This window comes from Pyxicephalus adspersus, chromosome 1 (assembly GCF_032062135.1).
Source record: "Pyxicephalus adspersus chromosome 1, UCB_Pads_2.0, whole genome shotgun sequence".
Classification (NCBI taxonomy): Eukaryota; Metazoa; Chordata; class Amphibia; order Anura; family Pyxicephalidae; genus Pyxicephalus; species Pyxicephalus adspersus.
Window position 1 is genome coordinate 56,646,550 of NC_092858.1, and position 10,453 is coordinate 56,657,002.

Genomic DNA, 10,453 nt, shown 5'->3' on the forward strand with positions numbered 1-10,453 from the left:
AATGATCTTTTCCTTTTAGCATCTTTATGTAATTGAATAGTAAATATCTGATACATTTTCACATTTCACACAGTGTAGTTCTGTTGGCTGCTCAATTTGGCTTCCACATCTTAGATGTGGCATAAATCTGAAGTCTGCTAACTACCTATGATTGCACAGAACAATTTTTGTCTACTCATTACTTCTACCCGGAGTGCTTATTATTTGGACATCTTAGTCCTGCAGAATTACATTTACGCAATCTTGGAGTCTGATATTCATTATTTTTGACATATACTTGTATGTGTGTAAATGTAAAGGTGCATTAAATCCCTTTTGGAATGAACACACACAAGCACACAAACTATTAGTGGTTATTCCAGCTGTAAATTACAGTTTAATTTGTCCAAAAGATGGCAATGTCAGTATTTTATGGCTATCCCATGTTTTGTACAAAATGCCTTCTGTGGCTCTTTGAATAAACGAATCATTTTTCAGTGTTGGATCTCCAATGATTCCTTTTCTATCAAATTATTCAAAGGTCTTGTAGTGATGTTAAGTTGCTTATTTAAATATTTATATTTACTTACTTTTTTTTTTTGTTTTAGACAAGAGCAACCAAACATTCCTTTTCCACAGAGAGAGCCAACATTGTCTACAACTTGATCAAAAACCATCTAGAAGACTTCAACACAAGATGTACCATTGGTCTCCAGCAGCCTCAAATGCTGGATGAAATGCTAGAACTGTAAATATTGCTGATAAAACTGCACATTTAACTACACCTAATATATCACCGGGACATGCAAGTTATTGTTGCAGTGGCCTGGTTTTTCTTTCTCATACAATGCCAAACAGTTGAACTATTATATTCTGTTTTGCTGGATTAATCAACAAAACAATATTCATAACATGTATATTACTGGTGCATGAGTAGGTTTTCCTAACAAGGCACAACTATTTTGCAAATACAGTGACGTAATCCATTGTAAATATGCATCTCTGTATGATTGAAAAGCAGGTTCATTATATCTCATAAGCTCAGTTAAGTTAATTTAAATTTTAATAATATGTCTATTTTTACTAACATTAGCTTTTTTTGTATGAATGACCAGAACAAAGGTACTTGATACATAATATTCTAGATTTCAAACCCCAAATGTGCCATACGAATATTTGTGCTCTCAACAAACCACCAGATTGTCTTGAAATCATCTTGTGATCTGTTAAGATTCATTTTTTAATACTAGATGAACAAAAGTACTTTGACAATGCATCAAAAATGTTCTCACTTTCAACCTGGTGGCTTATATCAACACAGAGTATTATCTTCCAGCTGAAGTGTCTTGATTTTCTAATATCTCAGAGCTAAATTGCAGAGAAAAATGGCTGCCAGTATGCATTTTCTTTAGACAAAAAACGCATTTAATATGGTTATTTTAGGTAGCTCAGACCCATTTGATTTGATTGCTATATACTGATGGATAGTTAAGTCTTCAGGGATTAGATTTGGCTGCTGAAAAATTAAGAATTCATTTGTAGGTGTGTTTTCCATTTTAAATTGTGTCTTTTGGTTGACTTATCTGCCTAGTTAACACAAACTGTTTTTCCCGTTAAATGAGTTGTTGATATAGTCCTGAAGTTCTATTTTTGATATCCCTATTTTAGATGATTGGATATCTTTCGTATATCTGTAACTTCAACTAGGGTCCTACCTGAGGAGGGGTAAAATCAAGAGGTTGTCATGTTTGGGCTGATAAAAGTTTATAACCCAAAGACAGAATGGGCTTCAGACCAAGGAACTCCTATTCACTGCTTCGAGAATGAATATTAACAATTTTTGTCACCCAAATTGTACTTATTGTTCACATTACAGCATCAATAGCTTTGACATGGCTTAAAATACTTATAAACCTTAACAATGTTCTCAAGAACGACTTATCTCCTCAAAATAACAATATAAGTTAATAAACAGGAACAATGGGCTGCACTTCAGCAACTCTTATAAAGCTTTATTCAAAAATATCCTGCTGAACCCTGGCTTGGGCTGCATACACACCTGCACGATGCATGAGCGAGTGCTGTATATTCAGCACTGTTCTGCTCTATGAAGAGGGGAAGAATGACTGAGCGGCACCCTGCTGTGCGCTCTCCCCCTTCACTTTCTCAAAGATAGTTCGTCGTCTGTGGATCCGCCAGGACGGTCGTTCGCACGATGGACAACGAGCGTTGTACACACGCCAGATTCTCGTCCGATATCAGCCCTGAGTCGATTATCGGACGAGAACCATTGCAAGTGCTTACGTAGCCTAACTCTGAAACGTTTTGCACTGTGATAGGGTTACCTATTAACATATCTGTACTTTTAACATATATGTACACAGAAATAAGTTAGAATATATGTATATTATATAAAAACTGTCCCTTACATGATCTTTATTTTATTTGGTTGCTGCTATATAAAGCTGTGTGACCCATGTCTGCCCATCTCTACAACAAAGCCCTTCCACAGGGCCAAATGCTTCAGAGACAGAGCCCAGAGGTGCAAACTGATTGTTTGCTGAATCAGGGGTGAATATGCATCTTGGAGAAGCCATTAGCACCCTCAGATGTTCCAAAATAACTGTAAGCAACCTGGCTTTAAATCGAAAATAAAACCCTACTATCTGCTAACAATGGTATGGTATTTTAGCATCTTCTTAGATCCTATGTTGCTTTTATGCTGCACATGACCAGCTATGGCACCAAGGCTTGAAAGAGCAATTGAGAGCTGTTCATGAGCACACTTGCTTCTGTGACAGTTATCACTATAGGCATACGTAGACTATAGCATACACTGCGCATGTGTTAGTAGGCAGAATCTGCTATAAGTGAGGGTACTGCAGGAAATATTCATGGGTATGGTTAAGGATTTATTAACATTTATTGAACATTTCTAACCTATTAAATGCTGTTTCTTCTGTATTCTTTAAAATGATTGGAAACCGACATCAAATGGTAATGCCGTAATTTGCTGAGGGATTTTATTAACATACTGCAATATTCTGCTGCATATAATATGCAGTAGTGAGGAGCGCTGTGTATTGTGTCCTCTGTTAAGGGCAAACATATTTCATATTATTTATTTTGCTTCCGTAATGTTTTTGTTCATCTGTACAGTCTTTATGTGTGCAATTATAATGTTTTTCATCTTTGCTAATTAAGCTCTTTAACATATGATTGCTGGAAAACTTATATCATCTCCTGATCCCCTTTTAGCTCTAAGAGGTAATTTTGCACATGATTGGAAATGGGTGTTCTGACCTTTGTGGCCTGCTTGTGAAATGTGGGAACAGCACTCTTAGGATTTAGCAAGAGAATTATCTTTTGTGATGTGATAATAAGGCATGGTATGATGCAGTAAATGCTATCCTCCAACTGGAATTTGATTCATTCATGAAACCTGAAATATCACAACTCGTCTGTAAAAGTCTATTGCCTTTTTGTATTTCTTTAATATTTCTTAAATATTCTTATAATAATTCTCTCTCTCTCTCTCTCTCTCTCTCTCTCTCTCTCTCTCTCTCTATATATATATATATATATATATATATATATATATATATATATACACACACACCCTTTTCATCTGAACTATTGTGACCCCCTCTTGAGCCTTTTTGTAGAATAAGTACAGGTATACCCTAGTTTAGACATTGTATTCTGGAGCCAGAGCATGCTCTGGACATTGCTGGAATTTTACATATTTTATGAAAAATCAGTCTATAAAAAAATTGCTCCATTTGTAACCTGGCAATTTAAGTTATTCTAAAGTGAGGCATTGTCAGCAAAGGGTTGGTGTAACCAGTGTTCAATCCAGAATTTTTTTTAAGCCGGGTGGGAAGACATTGTAGGCGGTGGTGGCAGTCCCTGTATTGTGACTCAACTCTTCAGTAACCACCCAAAAACAGCCGGGTGGTTACTGAAAAGTGCCGGGTGGTGTGCCTGGCTAAAAGGTGCTGAGGAGAACACTGGTATAACTTCAACTGGTGTACCAAAACAATTAAAGTTAACTGTTTACTAAAATTCAGGATCCATTATTGCAAAGTGCCTTCACACTACATATAAATAGATGCATTATTGATAATAACTAAAGATCTGAAATCTCACCTCAAGAGGCTCTTGCACCTTGCTTTTTGTCACAAGATTTCAGATTCCCTGGGCTTTATTTATAATAGAGATTAGATATCCCATTCCATTTACAGACAACACAGTATATCTCCATATACCTGACCTCATTCTCTCCAGAATAGGTAGGGCAGATGTGTTTTCTATTTTTGTTTTATATGCATTAGTCTGCTATTTAGTTGAAGAGGAACTATACGCAGAAATAAAAAAACAAAACAAAAACGCACTGCCCCTTCAAGCCCGCAGTGCAGTCCGATCACTCTGGGGGTGTCCTGCATCAGGTCCCGCGTTGTCTCGGCATCCGTCCCATAGCCGGCGCTTCGGGTGCGGCCATCTTCGTCTTCTCTTCCGGGTTCTTCATCCTACTTCACCTGACCCAGGCGCAAAATCGAGTGACGTAGGATAAAAAAAAAAATTGCCGATCTCACTGTGCATGCGTGAGATCAGCAAATATTTCCCTTTCAGCAAAAAGGCTCCTTCTGTGCATGCCCGTGCAGAAGGAGCACCCAAGATCTTACCAGGATGCCTGACCTAGGTCTCGCCGGGAGGCTTTGTGCTCACATTCATTCTCGACTGCCTAGGCGGCCGAGAATTCGGAGCAGTGCTGCACCCTTTTTTTTTATTTTTTTTTTTTTTTTTTTTTACACCTAAAAAACTAAAACAGAATTTTTACCCTACATAAAAGGGTTCTCTTTTATGTAAACTGAAAATTCTGAGTTTAGGTACGCTTTAGGAACAGAAGCACTAATCCATGCCATATAACCCAAAAGCCTCTTTCCATATTCTTCATATATCTAAATGCATATTTTGCCCCTTGCCAATTATTGAAAATATAGAACTACATGACAGGAGTACACTGCCACATTTTCCATACTGTTATACATCTATAGTAATATCGTTACCCTTACTGTCCAATAATTACAATTTTAATTAATATCCGTGCATTTTGCTATAGAATGATGCTGAAAGGACCACTAAACCAGCTGCCGCCTTATGTGGAGAAGCCATTAATGAAAAAAAGGATAAAGTTCTCATACCTTGACATACCCTGAGATATTTCACATCCTAGTTGAGTCCTATTACGTTTGTGGTTTCCTAATGACACATCAGTTTTCAGTTACTTATTAGCCCTGTCAGACCTGACCTATAATTGTGGTTTTGGTAAGAAGTCATGGCTAATACAGCTTGCTGCAGAGGTTGCCAATATCCACAGTAGTTCTGAGAGTGTTTACAGTTACAGGACAATATCTCTGCATCATATGTAACATAGCACACTAATAAAAAGCAGTCAGTGGTATCATCTCCTGTGCATCAATGAACAACTCTGTTCTCACTTATGTGGTAGTGCATTTATTATTGGCATAGGGAGGATCTGATTGGTTGCTTTGTGAAGTTGAAACAGTTCTTCCCTAAACTGGTAACACACACTATACATTCAGATTGTACAGAATCCCTTAGATTAACTAAAACTGGAATATATTCATTCAGGATCAAATCTAAAGTCCCTGATCAGGTTATGATTGTTACATTGCATCTTTTATTGCTATTCATAGACTTGTAAGCTTGTGTTTATGTAAATTCCATTTTTGAAGGATATGGGAAATATAGATAAAATAAAACTTTTCATTGAGAGCACTAAACAGCCTTTAGCTGAGCTAAGGCTGATGAGACGTATAAATTGCCATGCTGTGAACTTCTGATTCCAGATCAACACCATGAAAATTCACTATTCGAATTCACTCAATTTACAAATAAGTTAAGTATGGAAAGCTCTCTTACCAGAGTGCTATGGACGACAGGCACTCCAAACCAAAGAGGCAAATTCCTCTGGAACATAAATCAGCCTGTATGCTGCATCTCCGGTAAAGTGTGTTGCATATCAGAATCAGAAGTACCTGCAGGAAAGTAAAAAAGTCTCTAGTTCTAAGCAATATGCTTACAAATACCTATGTATCCAGTTAAAGTGGACTTGTACTACAGAGTACCAAAAATAAAGTAAGCCAATGGGCAGGAGCAGAGATGTAATGGTAAACAGTATGGATCCACAGAATGATGAAGCGGGGAGAAGCATGCCCTGCAGGTCTTCAAATACAACTTTTTTCTTTAGCAAGAGCTAATCAGCACAATGAGCCGCACAGACGTTACATCAACAGCAGTCCTAGAAGGCAACAGGGATTCGTCTTGTATGGTCTATCACTGTGGATGGACAGATACAAGGCTATAGGAGGAGGATGACCTGCAAGAAATAAACTGTACAACTTCTAAGTAGTACCAGACAAATTGTAGATAGTTTAGAGTATAGATCAGTTACAATTTACCATACTGGATATTCCCTGTAAGACAGCAGACTGTCCTTTTTTAAGAATATGTCTTTTATTACTTCTTTCCTTTAATGATTAGATATCTGGTTAAAATGTTGTTTGCTTACCTTTATTATTAATAAACAGAAACTATATAGTGCCCACATATTATGCAGTGCTGTACAATAAATAGGTTATAAGTGAAAAAATGTAATTTGAAAGTTTTAATTTTTTTTATTCTCTTTTTGTTCTTTCCATAAATTATACTGTACTGCTCCCAAGTGTGTGATTCCTGAGAATATAATAATGACAGGACAAATGACTGAATTGGAATACAAGGTTAATGATACCACCACATCCGTCTCTACTCCTTCTATGCAGATCCATGGTGTGGTTACCTTTTATTCAAAGATTGTTTCTCCCTTACAAATGCTCTTTTGTTTAATTGAACCTACAGTACTGAGCATTTTCTTTTATTGTCTATGGTTAGTTACTAAAAATAGAGGCAATGCCATTGTAGTAATTAAAGCTTCTTTACTAGTCCTCTCCAGCTGATAGGATTGCATGGCTCCATAAGGCATTTTTTAGTTGTAATGCTTTTCATCTGTAGCTATATTTGTACATTGTTTATCTAAAAAAAGAACAAAGGTCATGCGCTATATACAGATTTACTATAATTTGAGATCAAACAATTATGTTACAAGGACGGAGAAATAATTGTTCTTTGCAGTAGCTGTGGTAAAGCCCTTCTTACATAAATCAACACACTATTCACCACCCCATGTAGTGGGTGATATTGTTGCAGTTTCTTTTGTGGTTGCCTTGCTTTCAGTTTTATTTATTTACTTGTATTTATATGGCGCTGACATATTATGCAGCGCTTTACAACGTCCATAGTCATGTCACTAACTGTCCCTCAAAGGGGCCCCCAGTTTTATGTCCCTGACATAGTCCAATGTCATTACCCAGTGGAAGGTCAAATTTTCTTTTAGAGGAAGCAAATTAACCTAAGTGCCTATTTTTAGGATAAGAGAAGAAGCTCGGAGTGCTAGCCACTGAGCCACCATGCTGCACACCGTTCTCCCAGAAATTAAGATGGGTGTTCGCATACAGATCATTGATCACTATGCAATAACAACCACTGTGCCTGCAGCCACCATCTAAAAGAAGTGTGTCTGTGTAGTGTATTCTAATGGTGTTCAGATGTCTGCTATTTACTAGCATCCCTGAGCACGGGTATTCTTTAATATATAGGTGTGTGTCCTGTGAGCTGGTACAACACGTTATACCATTTATAGTGTTCCAAAAAGGTACTCATTTCATGGTTGTTTTTGGAGGTACCTAAACTAATGCCAAAAATGGTACATAACAAATAAATGATAGGCTCTGCTTCCTTTATTCTAGATTATTAGTTGTCTGGATCCAAACCCCTTGTCCCCATTTCTCCTCTACCTACAAACCACAAAAGGAATTGCAAAACTAAGTGGCACCTCTGTTATAGTTTTCTTTTTTCCATCTTAATGATTTCTTAATCTAATAAATGTTCATTATCTCTCATTTCTATTACATACACTGAAAGAAAAAGATTGTCATTTGCATGCAAACACTGTAATTGCAATAATGGTGTGTGCTAGATCGTCTTTTATTAAAAGAATTGTATTGTTTGCAGGCAGATGATAAGGTTACTTATATTTAATACTTTCTTGTTCAGCAGTGTGAAATAAGTTCAACGTGAGCTGAATGGGTTCGAAGTCTGAGCAGGTTGCTTGCTGATATTGCCAATGACAAACCATATACCCTACATGTTGTGCCATCTGGGCTTTTGCTCACCAAACACCTGTATTGTAAAAAAGAAAAAACACAATCAATTTAAAGAGGAAAACACTATCTGCTAATCAGGCAACAAGCAATGTAATGATCTTTATTGATGTTACCGCCTTTCCCTGGTCCACATATATAAAACTTCCAAGTACCAGCCTTGCATATTTCCATCTCTACAGACTACTTATATTCATTGTACTCATTACACACTATGAGGAATTTTCCAATACTCACACAATTGCAAAAATTGTCATTCTGAAGACAAAAACCTATTGGAGAGGGGTGAGAGATGAGTTTTAAAAAAAAATATTCTACTCTTTAATCCAATATCCACAGGAAAAGGCTAAATGGATGTGCATATCATATCAGTCATGTTAGTATAATAGGGAGCATCATAGAGATGAAAATAAATCGGGAGCCTGTTAACATTTTTCCAATAACTTTTGGATTCCCTTTAATTTTACTAATCACAGTAAGTCTTTATAAGTGGTGATGGAAGCCAGTTATGCTGATTTAAAGGCTATATGGCTTGTGCTGGAATCCAATGGACAGTGTGTTTTGATAAGGAAAACAAAATCCCAAAAGAAGCAGATTGAATATGTGTGGCCAGAAAAGACAATAACATTTTCCTTACATGTTGTTTTATTAATTAGTTCTTTTTTTCAAGTGCTTAAGTTTTTATTATATTAGTATATATTGTCATTGTACAGGAGATTTCAAAGCTGTTTGGTGCCAGTCTTCCTCTTAAAAAAACATAGCTATAAATGGGATATGTTAAACTCAGCACTAATGCAGATTCACCTCTCCAGCATTAGTCCTGTCCTGCACTGGATTGAATGACATTGTTCTATCCGCTTCCTAAGTGCAGGGCATGATGAGCTTGTTCTCTAGGCAGGGCACTGCTATGGTGCTCCCATTGTACAGTAAAGCAGACAATGATGTTGATGTTATAACATCCCAGTGACGCCCTCCAGATTGAAGATCACCCAGTACCAGAGGTTGGTAGGTAACACTGACCAACCAAAAGGAACCTGAAAAAGAAGTGGGTATAGAAAAATGAAAATATGTGTGGAAGAGGACAGGGGGAGGAAAAGTTTGTCTTAAATTAGGATTTTATATTTATCCACTATAAAGCAAAGGTTAAGTTACACAGCCAGTGCCATAGACGCTCATCTTTACCTGCCAGAAAGTTTAAAGGCTTCAGCATCCTGTAATAGCCAACACCTTCTACTCTAGAACCATAAGATACATGCAGTTGTGCTGTTAAGGATCGCTTTTAATTGCATGTGCCTTTATTTCTGGATATGTGGGGAGATAAAAGGTACTTGATGAGATACTAATATAACCCCCAATAGCATATACCATCAATATTAACCTCATTGAATAATATAGTAGACTTGTGCCGTTATGTTAGCCTGAATATCATCTCCTAACCATTCAGATTTCTTTGGTGGAGGGTTTGTTCTACATGGTAGCACATGACACCACCAGGTCATGTGTACATTCATTAAGTTGATAAGAAATTAATGTGAATGGTCCATAGTTAATTTATATTCCAGCTAAACAAATGTGCTATAAAAAACTGTAAATATAGGATATTAAAATGTAAAAAAAAATCACGTTTTTGGTACCTGATATGAAATGGGAATACAGCAATGTTTTCTTTTTTTTTTCCCTCAATATAAAATGCAAAGAAATTTTTAATGTGTGATCTGTTTTACATTGTTCAAACCATCTAATATTTTTTGCTAAATTGTAAGTACCAAAAATGCATCTTTGGACTGCAAAAATAAAAAAAATAATATTAAGTGCTTACCAATTGATTTACACCATTTTTCTGAAATTCATCTGTATTTTTATTTTTCTATTTTCATTGTAAGTGTAAGATTAAAAGAGAAGAAAATCAATAAAACATTGTTTTGTTGAACTGCTGTGTTTAGTGTGTATTTATGTGATAAGCTAAAGAAAACACTGCATTCAAAAATTGAAAGTTTAATAATTTAAATGTAATCATTCATGAGGGAAAAACAGAGAGCACGATCCAGATTTACCATTTGAGCCATTGACCTAGAAAATGTAAGCAGATCACTTGCTGTATAGTTGTTCCTTCCCAATGACTCGGAAAGCATTGGACCATTACAGCCAGGCAACTGGAATTTTCAGAAGAAAGTCAGCAATGGCTGCCC

The 10,453-nt window shown here is 36.5% G+C and overlaps 1 protein-coding gene across 2 annotated transcripts in view; it reads left to right on the forward strand.

Moving 5' to 3' along the window:
- Window positions 1-10,194, forward strand: part of NDFIP2 (Nedd4 family interacting protein 2) — a 69,169-nt gene extending 58,975 nt beyond the window's left edge. For both annotated transcript variants that reach the window (XM_072410969.1, XM_072410978.1), the window contains one exon: window positions 588-10,194. The gene's annotated coding sequence lies outside the window, so the exon portion shown is untranslated. The remainder of the gene's footprint in view (window positions 1-587) is intronic.
- Window positions 10,195-10,453: the final 259 nt, after the last annotated feature.